This window comes from Schistocerca americana, chromosome 6, assembly GCF_021461395.2.
Source record: "Schistocerca americana isolate TAMUIC-IGC-003095 chromosome 6, iqSchAmer2.1, whole genome shotgun sequence".
Lineage (NCBI taxonomy): Eukaryota > Metazoa > Arthropoda > Insecta > Orthoptera > Acrididae > Schistocerca > Schistocerca americana.
Window position 1 is genome coordinate 528,504,019 of NC_060124.1, and position 24,827 is coordinate 528,528,845.

General features: G+C 42.6%; 1 protein-coding gene across 1 annotated transcript in view; it reads right to left on the bottom strand.

Moving 5' to 3' along the window:
* LOC124619602 overlaps positions 1-24,827 on the bottom strand; it is a 1,257,865-nt gene that overhangs the window by 968,669 nt on the left and 264,369 nt on the right. The gene's annotated exons all lie outside the window — the stretch shown is intronic.

Below are 24,827 nucleotides of genomic sequence, written 5' to 3' on the forward strand. Positions count from 1 at the left end.
CTCGGAGTGAACCAAAGCGACGTTGTTCGGACATGGACGAGATACAGAGAGACAGGAACTGACGATGACATGTCTCGCTCAGGTCGCGCAAGGGCTACTACTGCAGTGGATGACTGCTACCTACGGATTATGGCTCGGAGGAACCCTGACAGCAACGTCACCATGTTGAATAATGCTTTTCGTGCAGCCACAGGACGTCGTGTAACGGCTCAAAGTGTGCGCAACAGGCTCCATGATGTACAATTTCACTCCCGACATCCATGGCGAGGTCCATCTTTGCAACCACGACACCATACAGCGCAGTACAGATGGGCCCAACAACATACCGAATGGACTGCTCAGGATTGGCATCACTTTCTCTTCACCGGTGAGTGTCGCCTATGCCTTCAACCAGACAATCGTCGGAGACGTGTTTGGAGACGACCCGATCATGCTGAACGCTTTAAAAACACTGTGCAGCGAGTGCAGCAGGGTGGAGGTTGACTGCTGTTTTCGGGTGGCATTATGTGGCGCCGACGTACGCCGCTGGTGGTATGGAAGGCGCCGTAACGGCTGTACGATACGTGAATGCCATCCTCCGGCCGATAGTGCAACCATATCGGCAGCATATTGGCGAGGCATTCGCCTTCATGGACGACAATTCGCACCCCCATGGTGCACATCTTGTGAATGACTTCCGTCAGGATAAAGACATCGCTCGACCAGAGTGGCCAGAATATTCTCCAGACATGAACCCTATCAGACATTCCTGGGATAGATTGAAAAGGGCTATTTATGGACGACGTGACCCACCAACCACTCTACGCCTAATCGCCGTTGAAGAGTGGGAAAATCTGGACCAACAGTGCCTTAATGAACTTGTGGGTAGTATGCCATGACGAACACAGGCATGCATCAATGGAAGAGGACGTGCTACTGGGTATTAGAGGTACCGGTGTGTACAGCAGTCTGGACCACCACCTCTGAAGGTCTCACTGTATGGTGGTACAACATAATGTGTGGTTTTCACGAGCAATAAAAATGGCGGAAATGATGTTTGTGTCGATCTCTGTTTCAATTTTCTGTACAGGTTCCGGAACTCTCGGAACCAAGATGAAGCAAAACTTTTTTGATGTGTGTATATTTATCCACATGAACTATATATAACTGTAGTCTCCTTCTTGTCGGGCACACCTTACGTACAATAAATGAAAGGTAATGACTACAATCTATTCGGTGTCTTCTGTGTAGTATTGATCCACATTGTGTTTTGCTCCCAGACTCTATCATTGACGATGTAAATTTGTTTATACAATTTCTCGTCCCAAACCAGAATGGCTACGTGGTCAATAAAAAAATTAAAATATGTCAAGAGCCAAAAATAACAGAAGCACATAATAACAATACAAAAAGACAGAATCAAAGAACGAATTCCAAAAATGTCATGTACAGTTAGGCGTTGAGTGACCGTTAATGGACACAATCTCTGAATAAGTATCCACAAAACGGGTATATGGTTCTTTATGCTTGGTTTGTGGATACTTGTTAGGCACTTATACAATAGTAACGTCTCCACGTCCACTTTTGTACTAGAATATGAGATAAAGTTCGAAATTGTCTAGTAGCGCCTAATAAAGTACATATTTTAATCTAACAGCCTGGTAGAAAAGACGTCTTTCTTTGAACCTATTGAGGCTGTTTTTATATTATATGCGTATCTGTAGCCTTAAGCTATTCATTCGTGGCCAATACTCGTTCAAGAACATACAGCAGCAGTTGTTTCTAACAAGAAATGAAAAAGATTTTCTGTCTGAGTGTTGTACAAACACATTAAAACAAGAGACAATGCTCATAAAGTATGCTAAACATCGACACTGCAATGTGTTAATGTTCACTAAACATGGTGAAGAATCGTAAAGTAAATCGCTTCATCCCATCATTTTGACACTGGAAAAGTTGCGTTGTAATAGGTGAGAATCTTGTTAGCGAGTAAGCGCGACGAGCTGTGAATGGGCAGCGAATGACTCTAAGCGCATGCTTTCCTCTCAGATTTAAATGCGGGAACAGTTACAGCCACGAAAAATAACACTCTGAAAGCCTCGGCACTGAAGAAATAATCAAAACTTCAGACACGAATATAGGATGAAAAGGGAAGCGTCGTACCTAGGCAGATTCGGGCTTTTTGTACAGCGTACTGATTATTAATTATTTTGAATACGATAATGACGGAAGCTGAAGAGTTGAATTAAAATTTGAATACGCAGTCAGATGAAGCTCGTATCGCGTGGAAGCCGGGCTCACGTCCCAGTCAGTACTGCCAGGCGCGGGTCCGTGGTTCAGTCCCCGGAGCCGGGGCACAATTTATTACTGTGTCGCCCTTCCCTCAGTATAACTCGTTTATCCCCACTTTGATTGCACTACTGCGAACTGCGATTTTAATAACAATAAAATATTTGAAGACCGTCGTGTTTACTGGCAAGAACTACTGACAAAATTTCTTTATTTTATAGCCATTTTAGCCGGCTTTATAAGAACATTTACAAAACCATATTAGGCGAATTAAAATCAATGCCATCAATAATAAAATTCATAAATTCGTTACCGAAAACGAAGTTACACCACACAGAATAACGTAGCCAGTGTATCATAAAACATAGATACATCGCTTTTGTATAGCGTTACATGTTCTCACATAGTAGTTCAAGGTGAATCAGGAGGAAAGGTACATGCGTTAAGGGGTATTCCGAATGGTTTCCCAGATAGAACAAATCTAATGTTGATTGTTATATATTTGGCGTATTATTCAGACATTGACATTACACAGGTCTGGAAAAAATATTTTTTGAAAATTGTTTGAAATTTGATAACTGACTTTTATGTACTTTTCAGTGCTGATTTCAAAAATACAATCCATTTATTTCTATCACGCCAGGTTTTCTCACAAAAAGGGAGTATTTTTGGGTATAATAACAAAATTTAAGCAATTTATCACTTTTTTTCAACGTTATAATTTTTTTGTAAATAATGTTCTAAACTACATTTCCAGTACACTTCCACTTCTCTTTAAGCTCATAAGTCCTTATAATAACGCTTTCGCTTACAGTCGAAGCTTCTTTCATTTCTTTTCCGGCTGTGGACTCGTTGAGGATCATCTCTTTTTATCATACAGCAGTAGTCCGCTATCATGTTGACGTTCCATCTTCCTTGATATCTTCTTTCTCGTTCTTTGATGTCTTGTTGGAATCTTTCACCCTGCTCTTCACGTACATCACCAAGGTTTGCAGGGAAGCAGTCAAGATGTGAGTGGAGAAAATGAACTTAAATGCTCATGTTACAGCCCAGCTTCTTAAAGTTGTCGAGCATGTCTGCAACGATTGTGTTGTAGTTTGGATCTCTTTTGTTTCCTAGGAAACCGGTAACAAATGAATTAAAAGATGTCCATGCCGCCTTTTCTTTTGTTTCCATTTTGTCCGCAACGTTGGGATCTGTCGTTAGTTTTCTAATGTCTGGTCCGACAAAGATTCCTTCCTTTAGCTTTGCCTCGCATAAACCAGGAAACTGTCTACAAAGATATCTGAAACACTCCTCTTCGTTTGGCAATGCCTTAATAAATGGTTTCATCAGCCCCAACGTGATGTGAAGTGGTGGAAGTAATTCATTTTTGGAACCCAGAAGCCTTTTACTCTCAACAGGTTTTTCTCAACGGCCAAGGTTTTTTTTTGTATAGTGTTGCAAGAACAAAACTAGCACTCATCACTATGATTTTTGAGGCTCCCTCCAAACCATTGATATTCCAAAACGTAAGGACTGCTTTTTACGTTGAAACCATTACCTCAGTTCTTCAACACACACTGAACAAAATTTGTGTGGGGCCCAAGGCTTATCTTGATCGCCTAACTTTATACCAAAATAGGTAAATATACTTTTTCAACAAAATCGGAAATGTTTCTTTGTTGCTTTTTAACGGTATGGTTACCACGAATGTAGCAGAAGGAATCTGGCGAGTTTATACATCCTCTGGTAGCCACTGTCCATTGCCCATGAAACAACTTCACAACACAAGAAAACAGTCACTACTTTATATCACTAGAAACAACAACACGTGAACAGGACACAGTGAAGAGATACTGTGAACGGAAGGACAATAGCAGAAGCACGCTGCTTGGTGATGGCGGGGGAAGGGGCAGCGCAACAGACAGGCACTGACATGAAAATACTGCTGTTTTCTCCTAATTTTTATTTTAAGCATATCTAGTATAAAACCGGCTAGATAACAGTTTGTGGAGATCCTAAAAACCAAAATTCAAACTCACTAGAGTGCTGAAATATCGAAAAAAGCTAAAACTAGGCAAGCAGTTTCTGAAATAACTGTACGTAATGGAATTTTTTCACTATTTTTCCCGAAATCAGCGTTGAAAACGCTATAAAAATCACTTAATAAATTTGAAACAATTTTTATGTCGCAGACCTGTGTTATTTGCAACGTATCACAGTAATGTAGAGGAAGTTGGAATGAATAATTTGATACGGGACACTCGCGGTCTGTCAAATCGGGAAGCCACCTCCGGTCGGCCTACAGGAACTACCTAAGCAACAGCACACGCTCCTTGCTCGAGATTTCCAGTATTCCCGCGCTCTCTTCACGCATACCTATAGTCCTAGAAAAAAACCGTATAGCACCTTTATGTGGGAAACAGTAGTTTCATTTTGTACTGTGATACGTTTTCGTTGGAGAGGCGGTTTTCGAGTTATTCAGGAGAAAGAAAAGCGATGTTCAATGTGCCAAATCTTTGAAATCCTTTGGAACATGGCATATGTCCATATGAAGGCCGACTGTTGATATGACATGAATAAGGGCGCATTCTAGTCCAATTTGTGGTTGACGATGCAATTTGTATTATTATTTGACAAAGGATAACTGTGAGCAAATGCGATGCATGTGTGCCTTTATGTTATACTCTGTTCATAGTTGGTTACGTACTTTCTGTGGTGTTACCGCCAGACACCACACTTACTAGATGGTAGCCTTTAAATCGGCCGCGTTCCGTTAGTATACGTCGGACCCGCGTGCCGCCACTATCAGTGATTGCAGACCGAGCGCCGCCACACGGCAGGTCTAGTCTAGAGAGACTCGCTAGCACTCGCCCCAGTTGTACAGCCGACTTTGCTAGCGATGGTTCACTGACTACATACGCTCTCATTTGCAGAGACGACAGTTTAGCATAGCCTTCAGCTACGTCATTTGCTACGACCTAGCAAGGCGCCATATTCAGTTACTATAATTACTTCAAGAATATTTTCCGAACAGCTAATACTGTGAATCATGTACCGTCAGGAGCGACTTTCATCATTAATGGATTAAAGTTAAGTATGAAACTAAATTCGTCCGCTTTCTGAATTCTCATTCCTTGTCATGTTCCAGACCTCACGTCAGTATAGTTCTTCCCTCCACACGCCAGCCTGCGTGAGCTAAAACGCGTGCATTGCGGCCTCCATTCGTAACACGGTGTTGGCTCTTCTGCCAACACAACACTTTCATTTCTAGTGTCAAAATCGCCAATTTCAGTATGTGATCCCAATGATTTTATAAGGCCTAATATGATGTTGTATGTAAATACTTTTAGGTGAGTGGGTGATGTCTTATTACGTGTGCTTTATCGTTAACATTTACATCAGTTAACAGGATTGTGAGAGTTTTAAACTTATGATGGTCTTTATACGTTCTTTCTATTGGTATACAGGAACCTGATGACGGTCTGTGGACCGAAAGTGGTTGCTCAATAAAGCAATTTTATCAGCAGGTATTGGCGGTAAGTAATGGCGTTCTCCAATTACTTTGGAGGTGTGGGCACCACCTTCTGAAAATCACAAATCAATAAAATATCTAAATGGCTTTACATAACAACAATAATAATAATAATAATATATTGTCTGATATAGACAATAGAGTATGTAAAATGTTTTAATATATTAAGTATAATTCGTTGACGCCTGTGCTTAATAAATAACTTGGGTATAGCTTTCAACAAAATACAGTTCAAACAAACGCAGTATTTGAAAAACATTTGTCGTAAAATTTGAGGGGTACATGTATCACGTAATTTATTGAAGGACTGCAACACCGAGCAAACTTCGATAAGGTCATAATCTACACGGAATAAAAGTGAAGTATGCGCTAATCAATATAAGTGATTCACTTCATACTACGTTTGAAAACGCAGGCCTTCGGACTGCAGCTATGTGAGAGTAAAAATTAGAAGAATACTCTTTGTTTGAGTCGTTTCCGCGCAGTTCAGGAAGACAGTAGTTCCGTTGTTTCTTCTCAGTGAAGAGTGTCTCGTTTACTGTTTTGTCGTACTCAACTAACTGTAGTTTCGTGTTCTACCTGTGGTCTCACGAATTCGTTGCCATTTTCGAGATTCTTGGCAATAATTCAACTTTATTATGTGAAAATTATCTGAGAAACGTGTAAACTAATCGTTTCATTCTTCCTTGAATCCGAGCCTAAATAGAGCCATGTTAATTTAGGTTCAATCTTCAGCAGTGATACTTGCCTGGGCCAGTTCATTCCCTCATCATTACAAAACTGAGACAAAACGCCTTTTATTGCAGACTTAGCGTCTACCTTAAGTCAAACACTCACCGTTAACCCGTTCTTTACGTGTACATCTGGCCGTAAGGGGACCACTACTGCATCCGTACTGAACACCGAACACAAATACAGGCTTTTTCCTCCATCTGCTGAGAATCAACTTCGGTCATAAGGGAGCTCTACGGGTAATATCTCGTTTTAGCAGGGGTTTCATCGAAACTGATCAACTAATTACTGGTAATACACGAGCAGTTCAGTACTTGAGCTACATCAGTAACAACCGATGGAGCTGATCCGAAAGCTCACAGACTACGTAACACACTGAGGCTTTGTGGACTGACGGGGACGAATGCAGACGCGAGTGTGTTCAAATGCATCCTACTTCGAAAGCGTCGTTTCTTGTGTGTCAGATCTTATACACGTCATTCTCTACCAGAACGTAGCACTGTTCGTAGAATCCGCAGAAATTTACTCTTTTACTGTTGGCGAACCAACTGAATTTCACTGACCGTATCACAGCCCATGGACCTTTCCGTGTAGGCGTGCGTGTTACCGCTTCCGCAACTGCGAAGTTTGCCGACCCCGGATTAATTTCGCCTGTCGCATTAACGACAAGGGATAAGTGTCCCTGCCAGCCCAGATGTTGTCTTTAGGCAGTTTCCCACATGCCACTAGAAGAATATCGCACTGTTCCTATGTGCCGCTTCGGATACACGATTCGCAAAAATATTCAGTACAATTTCTCACACTTGCACACAGAACGTTTTTTTCCGGGGGAGAGGGGGGTGATTAGGAGAGAGACGACCTTCGCTGTCTGATCTGCTGAAACGCTTACTCAGTAGGAGTAACTGGGGGATGAGATACGATGATAGGACATGTATTAAGATGTGATAGAATTAAGTTTATTGGGAGAATTTTAGGAAAGAGTGGTTCACCTGTAAAGAAGACCACATACAGGACGCTCGTGTGACCAATTCTTGAGTACTGTTCGAGTGTTTAGGATCTGCTCCAGGTCGGATTGAAGTAAGACATCAAAGCAATTCAGAGGTGGGCTGCTAGATTTGTTACCCATAGGTTCGAACAGCACGTAAGTGTTACGGATATGCTTCGGGAACTCAAATGGGAATCCCTGGAGGGAAGGTGACGTTCTTTTCGAGAAGCACTGTTGAGAAAACTTGGAGAACCAGCATTTGAAACTGACTGCCGAATGATTCTGCTGGCGCTAACATGCATTGGGCGTAGGGAAAACGAAGATAAAATACGAGAAGTTAGGGTTCATACGGAAGCATACAGACAGTCGTTTTTCCCTCGCTCTATTTGCGAGTGAAACAGGAAGGGAAATGAAAAGTTAGTGGTACAGGGCACCCTCCGCCACGCACCGTACGGCGTGTTGTGGAGTATCTATGTAGATGTAAAATAATTTCCTTAGTACTAGAGCGAACTGTAGTGGGAAAAAATTATAGGACGGCGACTAAAGTAAGAAAGAAAAATTTATTTAAGTGTGTATAAATACTTCTATTTTGCCAAATGACTACCAGTTTCGGTGCCATCTACTTACGATCTAAAACGGTGCACAGTTGAAATACATGTTTTGATAATTTTTATGGATTGTGTCTCTATATGAGAGGTACAAAGTACAACTCTACAACGTAGGCAGCACCTTACCCTTGGCGAACAGTCGTCAAAATGGCTTACCCAACTAGGTGTGTCATAGTTTGGATGAATAAGTAAAGGTCATTGCTACGTGTTAAAGCAGACGCAGATTGCGCCAGAAGTGAAAGAGAGTTCAGTGTAAGAGATATAGAAAACGTTCATCGCATAATACTTGGACTTTAAGAATATAAATAAAAAGAAAAACGCAACAAACGAGCGGTCATCACTGTGTGACGTTGTTTTGAAAATATTAATACTTTAAGATTACGTTGTATGAATGTCTGAACTGTGGAATGGATACAAAACTCCAGTTATCGCTTAGCATGTTGTAACTACAAGTGGTGTGCTTACTCTGTGTTACTGCTAGCAAAGCTTTACACGAATTGATTGGGGAATGTAACTCCCAGTACCAATAAAGAAATACAGTCACTGTAAAATACATTCAGCCCCTTAGTCACTGAATCATCTGGCCGTGTTAAAACCGATAACCTTGGTCCCTGTGCGCGCAACAAATAAATTAAATTGTCTTACGTCTATAGCAGCAACGGTGGAACGGGATATATTCTGGACTCTCATAAAAAAACAAAAATATGCTAGCTACAGGCTCAGCAGTGTGCAGTGCTGGGCATTATACTGGAAATGCACATGAAATTCTTTTGGCTGATAAACGAGAACATTTAAGAAAATCCAACTTCTTTAAAAAATATATGACCTGGACAGGGTGGCGGTACTGATTGTGATGAATTACTGAATTTTTTAGCAAAATTATATTTTAAGTTAAGTTTCTCTCTTCAAAAAAATAAAAACATCTGACAACTGAAGTTACATTACTCACAACTGATTCACAAACAATGAAATTTAAGCAGCATTACGTATAGCTCTGTTAACAAATCTTAGAAGTATGACAAAAGTGAAATATCTAACTAGCCTTTTTATCAAAACAGCCTCCGCACATTCTGGGGTTACTCAACAATTATAAATTATCAACCATTCATCTATACTAGGGCGCTGGCAAAAACAAAAATCATAACTATTTAACATCTTACCTTTCTTGCATCAAGACTTCTGCTCCCATGTTCAACAATACTGACATACCTAAATTAATCTACCACTTAGTGGCTTCACAGAGCACACCACAAAACTGCCTACTCCATCGTCTTACTCTCACAACTCCAGCACTGTAAGAATCTCAGACCAGAAGCTGTATCTCTGGGTCTGAGGTCTTATACAAATGTGCCCCAGTATACTCCTTTCAACTGTAATATTACATTAAGGGAATAACAACACACCCAAGCTGCTAAATTTCCCCAAAAATCTTCTTAATTTTCCTATGGGTGCTACCTGTCTTTCCCATAGTCGTGCATGCTTCTACGTTTTGCCTTTCTCCTCAAATCATTCCTTCTTCGCTATTTTTCACTTTCTATCACTTGCGTCTTTTAGACGTCTGTATTCTCTCTTGAGTGCTCCATTTGGAGCATTTTTATATTTTCTCCTTGAGCAAACTAAAATCTAAAGTTGGAAAATAAGAAACTATTATTGATGGAACAAAAGTACTGTTTGTTTTGTGTTTCAGCCTTAATAATAAAATTACTCGAAAGAAAAGTGTCGGAAGAACCCAGGAGTGCTGGAAGCAGAATTGTATCTTGGTGTCCCACACCCACAAATTGCCACCGCCTCCTCTCACTCCACGCAGGCATCCTAGAGAACCAGGGCCCCCGACTGCCTGACATTTCCCGGAGCTCGTGCCCCAATGGTGTACTCAAGCTGTCTGTATCTGTTCTCGGAGACAGACCACTTGTTATTCGTCAGGAATTTCCGGCAGGCCGGCTCTACGCCGGTGGTATTTATCCCGCAGTCCGCCCTCGTTCGGCGACAGTGGGAGATGTTTATTTTCCGATGAGTGGAATTAGGCGGCGGCTGGGTGGATCTCGGACACTGCGGTAGGTCCATGACGTCACTCGTTCCCCTTGTAAACAGAGTGCCGCTCGCTGGCCTAGTGCGGATCCGACGCTCCGCAGGTGGTCGCGCGGAGGCTTTGAACTCAAATGTCATCACACATTCCTCTCTAGTTAAAGGTGTCGGACACCGACGTTAGCTTCGTCTTGGAGGAATCACAGATCCAATACCATATCTCCGTTGCATTTGTTGCATGGATGCTAGGAGATTCCGAATGTTTAGAAAGAAATCAAACATTCAGATCAGATGTTCCTCTGGGATCAATCTTAGGACCTTTATTATATTTCCATCTATGGATCCTCTATAGCTTCCTGAAATTACCATTTTTTACACAAATTTCCAAACTGAAGGAAATTAAATGTACACTTTAAAGGTCCCTCAGAGATCAGTCTTAGGACCATTATTATATACCTATCGATGCAAGCAATATAGTTTCCCGCTATTACCATTTTTATCAAGACAATCCGGAAGTGCCCCAAAAATCTGAACTGAGTATCGATATGACTCTTAATCCGCTAAGTCCTAGACAGATGTCCAGAGTCTTAAGGGGCTAGATTTATGCATCATTCAACAAGAGAAGGCTTCGTTTCCGTCGTACAGCGGTTTCGATATTGCAAAATACAAAATTAAATTTGGGATAGAGGAGGAATAACATAACCAGCTCATCGTTAACATGCTATATGTTTATGGCAGAGATTCACCGACAGCCATCGAAAAGGCTTCCAGCATATTAATGACTGTGCCAGTCCTCTTACCTAGATAGACAACAAGGTGATCGACCTTACGAATCCCTTCCCCACATCATTCTAAGTAACAGAAAAGTAATTTTTAGTTCCTCAGTTACAGTTCTTGATGTTTCATTAAATAGTAGCTCCAAGTTCGTAGAGCATTATTAAGTGTTTAGTCACGTCGTATATAAAGAGAGATATAAATATAGACAACGTCACAAGATATTTGTATCCAATTATATGTATAACATTTACATAGCAGGAGTCGTGCTGTAAATCGTAGTGCTCAGGACGGTCTGGTGGAATAGGAGAAGTTGTTGCAGTTATAACTGCACCTTACACTGTATAAAATGTTAATCTACTCTGAAAATACCGCCCCTTGTCCCCTGTTATACATATGTATGTGTGTCCCACAGAACAATTAGAATCACAGAATATGAGAATCATAGAATCTGTATCAGTCTTTGATCGCAAGAACTATTTGATCAATAATGATCATTGTCAGGTCGGTCTCTAATCGACAAAAAGAATAGCGACCCAAGACATACTAATTCTCCTATTTTAAATACTGGTCACATGTACCCTTTATTGCGTGCTTGTAGCATCTTATTCATGGATTGTGATGTCCCACAGGGGCCAAAGAAACCGACTTCGGTTGCCCTGCCCTTGCTGCCCTAAAGTTCAATGTGATGCACGTAACGTATACAATAGCGTAAAACCACGTTACTACAGACAACTGCAATTTTCACATGCAATTCGAGAGGCTGCTACCACGGACTTCAATTTCTCCACCACTTTCTTCGTAATTATCGCCGTCCCCCCTAATTGGCTCAAATATAGCATTCCTATACTAAAACATTCACTAGGCTCACAATACCTTACTTTATAAAGTCATCCTTCATACTAAAAGTGTTTGCGACAGACCTTCTGCATTGAAATCATTTTCTAAAATGAACTAATGGATTATATTGGTTCTACGTATATTGAGATCTCATATGTCTGGAGTGTTGAAAAATAGACCTTTATATGAGGTAACGAATGAAGAACTCGTTCGGATCGGTTGGCAGTGAAGGGAAGTGTGTTTGAAGGGGGCATGGTGAGGGGGGGGGGGAAGGAGGTTTAGGGGTTGTGGTGGAGGAGGTCTGGAGTCGTCGTTTAGACGAAGACATTGGTCTGAATGCAGTGAGTAGCTTCCACGGATGTAGACTGCTTCAGTTATGCACGAATGCAAAGTTTTACAGAGAATGGACTAGCCTGCAAACCTGGTTAAAAGCAGTCTGCGAGATGAAGACTACAATAATAAAATACATACTTGACACACTTCTTCATTTTTGTATAACTTCTGCGTCTGGACTTTCGTTCGTGAGTCGATAACATACTCCCGTTTATTGCCATTAATTATCATTTGAAATACTGTGCCAATACGTCTACTTTGTGAAATGTTAGGTGTTTGAATTGATGCCAGGGATTTTCTGATGTTAGTAATCCGTCAAGGATAAACAACCCAACGAATAAATAAATGACTTCCTTGTAAAGTCACGTTCACCACTGCATGTAGTGTTGTGATTATTGTATGTCATGTCAGCTTTGGCGCACACTGTTCTTTGTGCCGGCGGCAATAACTCTTCCAGTTCCTGACAAGGTGATCTAGAGGGCACGCTCTACATCCCCATTGACAGCTTTTTCCTAGTAAAGGCGAGCCACGACGGTACGGATGAAAGTCATCCGCCAGCTTCCCACAGGCACATAAATTCCACTGCGGTAGTAACATTTACAGTCCTCTAATTCTTTCTTGTAGGCATTCTGACTGGACAGTCGACACACGGCTTTTCATTATTCATTACTGAGCTACTTCCCTGTTCAATATAACGCAGTGCTTTGCTTTTTAATTCTCGCTAAATGATTACTACGTAGTAGAAAGTTATTGCGACCACTTTGCTTTGCGAACGTACTTTGTAAAGTTTCTACATTATGAGAAGTGGTAGTTGTATTTGTTGTATTTACTACAGAGAGCGTCGTTGAATACCTGAGCACGTAGGTGATAACGTTAATTCTCTGGTTATCAGAGGTTGTATTAGCAGCAGATGACGTCACTGTCGTTCTACCACGTACTGGAGTCCTTTGTCAGTGGTCGCTGAGAGAGAAGAGCGGATTTTATTTATTTTTAGATGCTTTCTAGTGCGACTGTTAGTCTGGAATGCTCTAAAATGAGCAAAGGTTTTTATTTGCTCCGACCGCTAAGCATTATATTCGCAGCAGTATTCATTCTGCAAACTATTACGCTAATGTAAACATTATCTTTTTATGCATTTAAAAATTATCAGTCATGTGTTTCAGAGTTCTGATAACTATTCTCCATCCTCCTTTTCGGTTAAACGTGTTTCAGAAGAACAGTAGAAAGAAAAGTTTCATGTAACTTAAATATTTATTGTTGTTTTAGTTACAGCTTCAATGTTTGTGACAGTACCTGAAGTAGATTATAGTTCTCATGTAATGATATCAAAATTTCGTGTGATTTAAAGTGGCAATATAATTTCAGTTTGAACCAACATTTCATTTGTCCTTCATTAGTTCGTTCAGATTTCCTCCCACTGTTGGAAAGTAAAACTTAATGTGACTTTGCTGTCACTTCTTGCAATATTGAGTGATCAGCTAACTGCATTTTTCGCCGTATAGCAGGGGTGGGCAACTGTTTTGGCTCGGGGGCCACATTGTGGAAGCGGAGGTTAACGGAGATCCGCATTTTTTAAAATGATCGCATTCTTTGGTTAACGTCAGAGTTCAGAAAAAGAAGAAATTTTCCATAAAAATTAATAAATATAAATAAAATAAAATAGTGGCAGTTTTAATCAATTTATTGATTGTGGTAGTTCATAACGATCTACAGTTGCAACCACATTTAATTTCAGAATCAATTTAAGTAGACAGATGTAGCTGTCATCCTTTTCTACAATTAATTTTTAAATCATAAGTCAGATTGCTTGTTGAGATTCTCATCACAGCCTGCAGGTTTATGTCTGTCAGAGAGCATCTAGTGGCCTGCAATTACTCTTGTTGTTCTTGAAGTCACTAAAACTTTGGACACAAATATATGTAAACCCAAATATAGACAACATTTTCCTACCCTATTCTGCTCATACACACAATTTTTCCACCAGACGAAAATTTTGTCACAGCATTAAATATGTCGTTCACTGTGTGATATGACTGCATGTCAGTATGTAATTTACGGTCGTTCCCATCAGCCACAGCTCCGAATGTCAACTTTTCTTTGTGCGACTGATATCTACACTGTACAGTACGCATGCGTACTGACATGGCCGTGATCGTGGAAATCCTCGGTCGCGCTCGGGAAGAATATCTCGGTTTTAGGCAGGTTTTTGCAGATTGTCTTGGCGGGCCACTCAGAAACCCTTAGCGAGTCGAATGTGGGCCGCGGGCGTTATTTGCCCACCCCAGCTGTACACTAATCCTTATTGGCAAGCAGCTGACGTCAGTCTTAAGGTTACCAGCAGCGCCGTGACGTCTTTCGGAGACGCACAGCTCAACGTGTAGTTCAGTCATTAGAGCAGGGCAGAGCAGAGCAGCTTTTCCCACTGTGCAGGTAAGAATGAAGCTTAGGTCCAAGAAGAACTTTGTAAGCAAGATTTGAAAAAACTTCTATCATTTGTATATTTTTATATAGCCCAGAAGTTACATTTTCTGATACAAATTTAATGAGCGACACTTGGCCGTTGTAGTCTTTGATTGTTGCTCAGGAAGTTATTCAGTATATCACAGGTAGTTACTCTTTACATTCAATTAGTAATTCTTTAAAGATTGTGAAATTCAGTTTACAGTAATTGAATGTCACACATATGATGAACTTTACACAATTAATATTTATATTGAAAAGTGATTTTGAGCAGGACGGTGGAAATTTTTTCCTAAAAGACCTTTCCATTTTTGACTGTCGAAGGTTGTCAACCTTAGTTGGAGCAAGCTCCGATTTACAACTCCGGTTGTTAACCGCAGAGAGTGTGTTTGGTCCACGAGAGCTATTTTATTTCACTCAAGTCCGCCAGTAAACCGGTGAGGACTTCCCTATCCGCCACCTGGGACGCGCCACGTAGGAGTATCACCTCTCCTCCTACTATGACAGCATAGTAGGTTCGTATAAATAAACAGTATAAAATAAATGGACATTGGAGAATAGCATCAAATGAAACAGTATATAAGAAAATAGAACCAGCCATGAGCACAATCAGGAAGAAACGCATCTCATTCTTTGGACATCTGATGAGAACTCCAGAAAACAGAATTAGTAAAAAAATAATACAAAAATTGTGGAATAGCAAGAGTGACATTAAATGGATCACAGAAATTAAGGAAGATATAAAAGAACTTCAAATTACAGTAGATGACCTAAAAAACAAGACAGAGAAAACCAGAATACTGCAAGACCCGCAAACCAGACTACAAACGAAAATCAATAAAAGGAGTACAGGAAGAGTTGTCTCAGATGAAGAAAGAAAGAAAATATCTGAAAGAATGAAGAAATATTGGGCAGACAGAAGAGCAAAACACCTTTCATATAAAAATAGCCTCTAATAAGTATATTACCTAAATATATTAAGTTATTGTCAAACCAAATTGTATCCATTTGTAACAACTTGTTTAGAACTTTGTATTTTTGACTACAGTGGTCCAATGAAGGCCATAAAATAAATAATAAAAAAATTGAAAAGTGATACAGTTATGGCACTCCTTGGTGACGGCATACTAGCGACATTGCAATCAGAATTTAGAATACTTCCATCTGCACCACAAACAGTATATAAATTACACCACGTAATCACACGGCTAGGAGACTTAATACAAGAACACTGACAGGCTGTGTTGTAATTAACAGAACTTGAAATGCGCCTTCGACACATCTCGAGAGGGTGAACAGCGCACAGAAGCTGCAGTGTCTCTCTCAGAACTGCAGACAGTGCGCTCCGCCTAAATGTGCGGAGAATGCGGGTTTATGTTTACCTCCCTTATACAGTTGGCTGTGCCCAGCGATTGCTGAGGTCTCAATAGTGTTAAGGAAGAGATTTCGATCAGTAATGGACAAACGACGAAGACCATGAGGGTAGTGCAAAACTTTCTTAGAGAAGTATATATACACTCCTGGAAATTGAAATAAGAACACCGTGAATTCATTGTCCCAGGAAGGGGAAACTTTATTGACACATTCCTGGGGTCAGATACATCACATGATCACACTGACAGAACCACAGGCACATAGACACAGGCAACAGAGCATGCACAATGTCGGCACTAGTACAGCGTATATCCACCTTTCGCAGCAATGCAGGCTGCTATTCTCCCATGGAGACGATCGTAGAGATGCTGGATGTAGTCCTGTGGAACGGCTTGCCATGCCATTTCCACCTGGCGCCTCAGTTGGACCAGCGTTCGTGCTGGACGTGCAGACCGCGTGAGACGACGCTTCATCCAGTCCCAAACATGCTCAATGGGGGACAGATCCGGAGATCTTGCTGGCCAGGGTAGTTGACTTACACCTTCTAGAGCACGTTGGGTGGCACGGGATACATGCGGACGTGCACTGTCCTGTTGGAACAGCAAGTTCCCTTGCCGGTCTAGGAATGGTAGAACGATGGGTTCGATGACGGTTTGGATGTACCGTGCACTATTCAGTGTCCCCTCGACGATCACCAGTGGTGTACGGCCAGTGTAGGAGATCGCTCCCCACACCATGATGGCGGGTGTTGGCCCTGTGTGCCTCGGTCGTATGCAGTCCTGATTGTGGCGCTCACCTGCACGGCGCCAAACACGAATACGACCATCATTGGCACCAAGGCAGAAGCGACTCTCATCGCTGAAGACGACACGTCTCCATTCGTCCCTCCATTCACGCCTGTCGCGACACCACTGGAGGCGGGCTGCACGATGTTGGGGCGTGAGCGGAAGACGGCCTAACGGTGTGCGGGACCGTAGCCCAGCTTCATGGAGACGGTTGCGAATGGTCCTCGCCGATACCCCAGGAGCAACAGTGTCCCTAATTTGCTGGGAAGTGGCGGTGCGGTCCCCTACGGCACTGCGTAGGATCCTACGGTCTTGGCGTGCATCCGTGCGTCGCTGCGGTCCGGTCCCAGGTCGACGGGCACGTGCACCTTCCGCCGACCACTGGTGACAACATCCATGTACTGTGGAGACCTCACGCCCCACGTGTTGAGCAATTCGGCAGTTCGTCCACCCGGCCTCCCGCATGCCCACTATACGCCCTCGCTCAAAGTCCGTCAACTGCACATACGGTTCACGTCCACGCTGTCGCGGCATGCTACCAGTGTTAAAGACTGCGATGGAGCTCCGTATGCCACGGCAAACTGGCTGACACTGACGGCGGCGGTGCACAAATGCTGCGCAGCTAGCGCCATTCGACGGCCAACACCGCGGTTCCTGGTGTGTCCGCTGTGCCGTGCGTGTGATCATTGCTTGTACAGCCCTCTCGCAGTGTCCGGAGCAAGTATGGTGGGTCTGACACACCGGTGTCAATGTGTTCTTTTTTCCATTTCCAGGAGTATATATATATATATATATATATATATATATATATATATATATATATATGTGTGTGTGTGTGTGTGTGTGTGTGTGTGTGTGTGTCATTCTGGGCAGCTTAGCACTGATGCCCAGAAAACTATTCCTTGTCCCTAACACGTAGTCTGCACTGCAAAGCAAGTTGATTTCAAACACATGATATTTGTCGTGCAGGGCAGCCTCTATGTCAGAGGCTGGGAAAAAACTAGTTTTGCCTGTATCTCTGCTCCTATTGGAGCCAGGAGATTATAGACCTCCACAATGCTGATAGTTGTGTGGCAGGAATTGATATAGGGGTTTGGGGGAAGATTTCAGACATATACACACACATACACTCTGCTGCATATATTTCATATTTAATAGTTCACATTTATCTGTGTATTGCAGTTTATTCATTGACTGTTCCTCATGATGAGCTTTTCTGATTTAAAGGATTTCATTAGGGTACACTGCAATAGTGCAAAACAAGACCCCTAGATAAGTAGTCTAGGCATTAAATTAGTCTAAGAGCTGTGCAGTCGCCGACTTAGTTGTTGGAAAGCGACAAATTAGACCATCTGGCGATTATTTCACTTCGTAATTTTGCTACCGTAAACCACTCTGGTACATTGCAACTGGTTTGACCTCACCCGGTATTAATCAGGTGTAGTCTATTACTTTCCAATATGCACTTCCCTACACGTAGCTGCCACTTGAACAAGTCTGCAACTTGGCCATAGCTGATCGTGGCTTAAAATAAAGTAAGATTTTGAATCCATCCTTGATGGAGTCTCTATCCCTTTAATATTACTATAGTCTACTATTAGATAACTTACATGTCAAGCAGCAAGTTCCAAAATACAGTCACTCACCTGAAACAAAAGAAAGAAATAGAATTAGTATAGATATTCGTTAATTCTGGATTAAAGTCAACGTACATCTATAAGACACGTCAAGGAGGTAACAGTAGTGATAACGATATTGCTATGTAATTAGCGTTGTCGTTTAAACTGTAAAACCGTGAAGACAGCATGCAATAAACGTCACACTGAAATAAAATATACTACGTGCTTGGATATGCAAGTGATTAGCATTTCAGCGCAACTGCGAATAGTAGGTCTGAGTAACGACATATACATTCTGCACATATAGAAAGTTTAGGCAGCGGGTTCCTCATTCAGAAATCGCATTTGAATGCTGAATGTTTCTATGAAGATCGTGTTGTGCTCTTTTTAAGAAGGAGAAGTGTCTGTCAGAATGCGTACGAGCGGCGGAACCACGTCCGATCAAGAGTACAGTTCATCATACCGCAGTATTGCTGCCCGCGTTGGTTGGGATCCCTCGACTGCCATGCGAATATGGAACCGATGGGTTCAGAGCGATCATATTCAGCGCCACGCAGCAGCTTAACGTCTCACGCGACTAGCGCCCGAGTGTACAGACATGTTGTTCACATTTCGGCAGACAAATCCTGTTTGGCAATTGGTCACAGTGTGAGCTCATTTGTCCAAAAGAGCACACTAGTTGCTTTCCAAGGCTGTACATGGTGTGGAACTGATACCGAACGCTCGTATGACCCTCCACGCCTGGCGCAGGTCATGACTGTGAAGTGCTGTACATTCGGTTGTATGGAATCAGTGCACCTGGAGACATGATAGAAAAGCGCTATAGAGTATTGACATGCCCATGGCAACACCGTGAATGAAGTTTCCTGATTTGTTGCTGCATCAACATGTACTATCCGACACCTCTAAAAGGAATGGTGCACCACTTGCATCCTGGTAACTCTGCTTAAGAAGAGCTGTCGTAATTGGACCTTAACCGACAAGAACGGGATGCGTGCGCCGCGTCTTGTCAGTGACAATCGGTTCCAACCCGCCAGAAAGTCTGCGCCGTGATAGACACGGCACTGTTGCAATGGTGCGAACATGGCATTTCAATTTCTAGACGACAGAGTCGAGAGGGGAGAACGTAATTGCCCTTGCACTGCCTGCGGCCGCTAAGTCTTCAGTCCGAGTTGGAGGCTACGTGAAGTTTCCTACCCCGTCGTTTCTGTCCATATCGTAGGTTTCACAGGTACCATGGCACTTACGACCAATCGGTTTCGCTCCATGGTATTTCCGACCAGGGCCTCCATCGTTGCTGATTTACGCCAGTGGTTCACAACCAGAGGATGTCTCGTCACCATGAATTATGCAGTGGCCGCGCCGAGAGCTTGTGTATACGTGTAGTTTCCTGCATTACTTGAGTTCGATACACTGTCAGTACCGTAAACAGTGATTACAAAGGCAGGTAAACCGTATTGTCTCAAGGGAGAGAAGTCTTCCGAAGTAAGAGTGATTTAAGGTGTGCCGCATGGGAGTGTCGTAGCCGTTACATAAATACATAAATGGCCTTGTGGATAACATTGGCAGTTCACTGAGGCTTTTTGCGGATGATGCTGTAGTATATCGAGAGGTTGTAACAATGGAAAATTGTACTGAAAAGCAGGAGGATCTGCAACGAATTGACGCATGGTGCAGGGAATGACAATTGAACCTCAATGTAGACAAGTGTAATGTGCTGCGAATACATAGAAAGAAAGATGCTTCATCATTTAGCTACAACATAGCAGGTCAGCAACTGGAAGCAGTTAATTCCATAAATTATCTGGGAGTAGGCATTAGGAGTGATTTAAAATGGAATGCTCATATAAAGTTGATCGTCGGTAAAGCAGATGCCACACTGAGATTCATTGGAAGAATGCTAAGGAAATGCAATCCGAAGCCGGTCGGAGTGGCCGTGCGGTTCTAGGCGCTAAAGTCTGGAGCCGAGCGACCGCTCCGGTCGCAGGTTCGAATCCTGCCTCGGGCATGGATGTGTGTGATGTCCTTAGGTTAGTTAGGTTTAATTAGTTCTAAGTTCTAGGCAACTAATGACCTTAGAAGTTAAATCGCATAGTGCTCAGAGCCATTTTTTTGCAATCCGAAAACAAAGGATGTAGGTTACAGTACACTTGTTCGCCCAATGCTTGAATATTGCTCACCAGTGTGGGATCCGTACCAGATAGGGTTGGTAGAAGAGATAGAGAAGATCCAACGGAGAGCAGCGCGCTTCGTTACAGGATCAATTAGTAATTGCGAAGACGTTACGGACATGATAGATCAGTGGAAGACTCTGCAAGAGAGACGCTCAGTAGCTCGGTACGGGCTCTTGGTGAAGTTTCGAGAACATACCTTCACCGAGGAGTCAAGCAGTATATTGTTCCCTCCTACGTACATCTCTCGAAGAGACCATGACGATAAGATCAGAGAGATTAGAGCCCACACAGAGGCATACCGACAATCGTTCTTTCCACGAGCAATACGAGACTGGAATAGAAGGGAGAACCGATAGATGTACTCAAAGTACCCTAAGCCACACACCGTCAGGCGGCTTGCGGAGTATGGATATAGATGTAGATGCGCAGAAAGTGTGATGAGTGCGCGAAGTAATCGTGCGTGAAATCTGAGGGGTGTAAGCGCTACGCGGCGCGGAGTAGTAACAGCCCACTTGACGAAAGAGATGTTCAGATGAAAAAACACTACTTGTTTCCCAGAATTTTAAAGAGGAATTTCAAGATATATGAGACCCCCTAGACTAGACTGTCTAGAGGTATTGGGACGACCAAGAAACTTAGCTCCAGTACGGAGACTGAACTGTAAGAAGATATTTTTAAATTAACTGAAGGTAATAGTTCTTTGACAATATACGATGGGTCCGTTCCTGACGAAAGAATGCTGTTGTTCGACTGTGACGATGAGGAAAAAATCATAAGTGAACACAGAACAGCTATTACGATTGGGACATTCGACCTTTGTTGGAGACAATTCAAACAACTGTACACGATACACTTCGACATCGGAAGCACGGGCCAGGAGACGAAGGCATTACCTGTTCTATTTGATTTGCCTCTAGAACATATTCAAAATACGTATGACAAATTTTTTCCCAGCTTGAAAAATAAGATGCCTTGGCCGTCACCGAAGCTCTAGCGTTAGACTTTAAAATTTCTGCAACAGGAGCTATGAAAACAGTGTTCCTTGAAAATCCCTTTCCGGTTGTAGTTTTCGCTTCAGTCCTTGTCTATGGAAGAAAACACAGCAAGCCGGCCGTTGTGGCCGAGCGATTCTAGGTGCTTCAGTCCGGAACCGCGCGACCGCTACGGTCGCAGTTTCGAATCCTGCCTCGGGCATGGATGTGTGTGATGTCCTTAGGTAGGTTTAAGTAGTTCTAAGTTCTAGGGGACTGATGACCTCTAATGTTAAGTCCCATAGTGCTCAGAGCCATTTGATCCATTTGAAAAGACAGCAACTAGGATTAACAGATGAGTATAGGGATAGGTAATAAGTCCAGTTATTTTGCCGCGTGTATACTTCAGTGGCATAATTTCCAGCAAACAGTGTTGTGAAGTACTGAAGGTAATAATGGAAGAAATTCCCATTGGAGAAAATGTTACGAATTTTGCAGACTATATAGTCAATCAATAGATGGAAAATCCTAGGGTATCATTTGAAACATGGAAGACATTTAAGCAGCAAAGGAACACGAACGCTGTTGAAAGGTGGCATAGGAAACTAAGGCCTTCAACAAATCGAAAACATCCGAATGCACAGCTTCTAGTAAATAAGCTGGCAGAGGAAGCAGGAAACGCCATATTTTAAAGTAGAAACGTTGCCATTGATCTATCTCTTCAAAAAAAAATAAAAAGAATAATAAATAAAAAATCATAAATCCTAACAAAAGGTTAAAAGGGGTTGTAAGAATATAGGCTACAACGACTCGGAAAATTTAAGAAGGTGTTTAAAATGTTTGGAATTTCCGGCACTCTTCCAAAAAAAAAGTTACAGTAATAAATTGAAATTCAAAAATAAGACGGACACTTTGATCATTTTCTGCAGTAATGCTGTAGATTGAAAAGGAAAAAATAAACAAAAATTAAAATAGCATTTAACCATACCTATATACAAGTGCATAGCCAGCCCTAATTCTGGATAAAATGTGAAGGGATGCTCTTGTTACTGAAACAGTTGTCTAATGCACAGCTGAAATATTTGTGGTCGGAAACACCACGTCGACACTGCACGTCGCAAAGACCACATGTTGGAAAGCCCACGACGTGGCGCAACAACTGCCGGGCTTCCCTAGGACTGCTCGTCCCAGCATCCAATCGAAAGGGCGCAGGTTTTACGTGATGTTTGAATTGGAAGTGTTGGTAAATTTGATGGGATCCATCGTGACATACAAGGGTTACAAAAATGAAAACAAGAAAGATGGAAAAAAGAAAGTAAACTGTTTATTGTTACAAATGTAATCGCCGTAATTGTTAATATATTTATCGTACTGTGAAACAAGATGGTCACTCCCTTCATGGAAAAATATCAACCTTCAAAACCGTGACTGTACCAAGCCGTCCGAGGCAAGTCGACGGCCACCAATGTCTTTCTTCAGAGCTCTAAAAATACGGAAATCTCGTAGGAATACATCGGGACTCTGTGAAAGATGTGTAAGGGCTTCCCAGCCAAATTTCTGCAGCGCAGTGGAAACATGCTTGGCAGCATGTGGACAGGCATTATCCTGCAACAGACTGATGCCGTCCGTCAACAACCCAGCGCCGTTGGACTCGTTGGCGCGCATTCATGTTTGCAGAGTGTCCACGTACTGCAGTGCGGTAGTTGTGGCGCGGTGTTGCAGAAAGTCAATGAGCAGCGGGTTGACAGATGAAATCACTCTGTAACAGGTTAATTCCCGCCCATATTTTGCCAAAGTTGTTTCAGTTACGCTGCAGAAGTTTCGCTGGTAAGCCCTTAAAGATCCTCTATACAATCATGCTTTGTCGACGTGCGATTTCCATGTTTTTAGGCGGAGTGGCCGCGCGGTTTGAGGCGTCATGTCACGGACTACGCGGCCGCTCCCGCCGAAGGTTCGAGTCCTCCCTCGGGCATGGCTGTGTGTGTTGTTCTTAGCGTAAGTTTATCTTCCTTTAGTTTAAGTAGTGTGTTAAGTCTAGGGACCGATGAGCTCAGCAGTTTGGTCCCTTAGGAATTCACACACCTTTGAACATTTTGAACATATTTTTAATGGTCTGAAGAAAGATATTCATTTCCATCGATTTGCTTTGGACTAAGAGGAGCACGCCTGGGTAATCTTCTAGAGTTCATTACGGGAAGATTGAAATAAGAGGACAATTTTTATTTTACTTTTGTTCACCAGCACACACCGCTGTTTATACTATCAACCTATTCAGACACATCTCGATATACGAGGGCAGTTCAATAAGTAATGCAACACTTTTTTTTCTCGGCCAATTTTGGTTGAAAAAACCGGAAATTTCTTGTGGAATATTTTCAAACATTCCCGCTTCGTCTCGTATAGTTTCATTGACTTCCGACAGGTGGCAGCGCTGTACCGAGCTGTTAAAATGGCGTCTGTAACGGATGTGCGTTGCAAACAACGGGCAGTGATCGAGTTTCTTTTGGCGGAAAACCAGGGCATCTCAGATATTCATAGGCGCTTGCAGAATGTCTACGGTGATCTGGCAGTGGACAAAAGCACGGTGAGTCGTTGGGCAAAGCGTGTGTCATCATCGCTGCAAGGTCAAGCAAGACTGTCTGATCTCTCGCGTGCGGGCCGGCCGTGCACAGCTGTGACTCCTGCAATGGCGGAGCGTGCGAACACACTCGTTCGAGATGATCGACGGATCACCATCAAACAACTCAGTGCTCAACTTGACATCTCTGTTGGTAGTGCTGTCACAATTGTTCACCAGTTGGGATATTCAAAGGTTTGTTCCCGCTGGGTCCCTCGTTGTCTAACCGAACACCATAAAGAGCAAAGGAGAACCATCTGTGCGGCATTGCTTGCTCGTCATGTGGCTGAGGGTGACAATTTCTTGTCAAAGATTGTTACAGGCGATGAAACATGGGTTCATCACTTCGAACCTGAAACAAAACGGCAATCAATGGAGTGGCGCCACACCCACTCCCCTACCAAGAAAAAGTTTAAAGCCATACCCTCAGCCGGTAAAGTCATGGTTACAGTCTTCTGGGACGCTGAAGGGGTTATTCTGTTCGATGTCCTTCCACATGGTCAAACGATCAACTCTGAAGTGTATTGTGCTACTCTTCAGAAATTGAAGAAACGACTTCAGCGTGTTCGTAGGCACAAAAATCTGAACGAACTTCTCCTTCTTCATGACAAAGCAAGACCTCACACAAGTCTTCGCACCCGAGTGGAGCTCACAAAACTTCAGAGGACTGTTCTTCCTCATGCACCCTACAGCCTCGATCTCGCACCGTCGGATTTCCATATGTTTGGCCCAATGAAGGACGCAA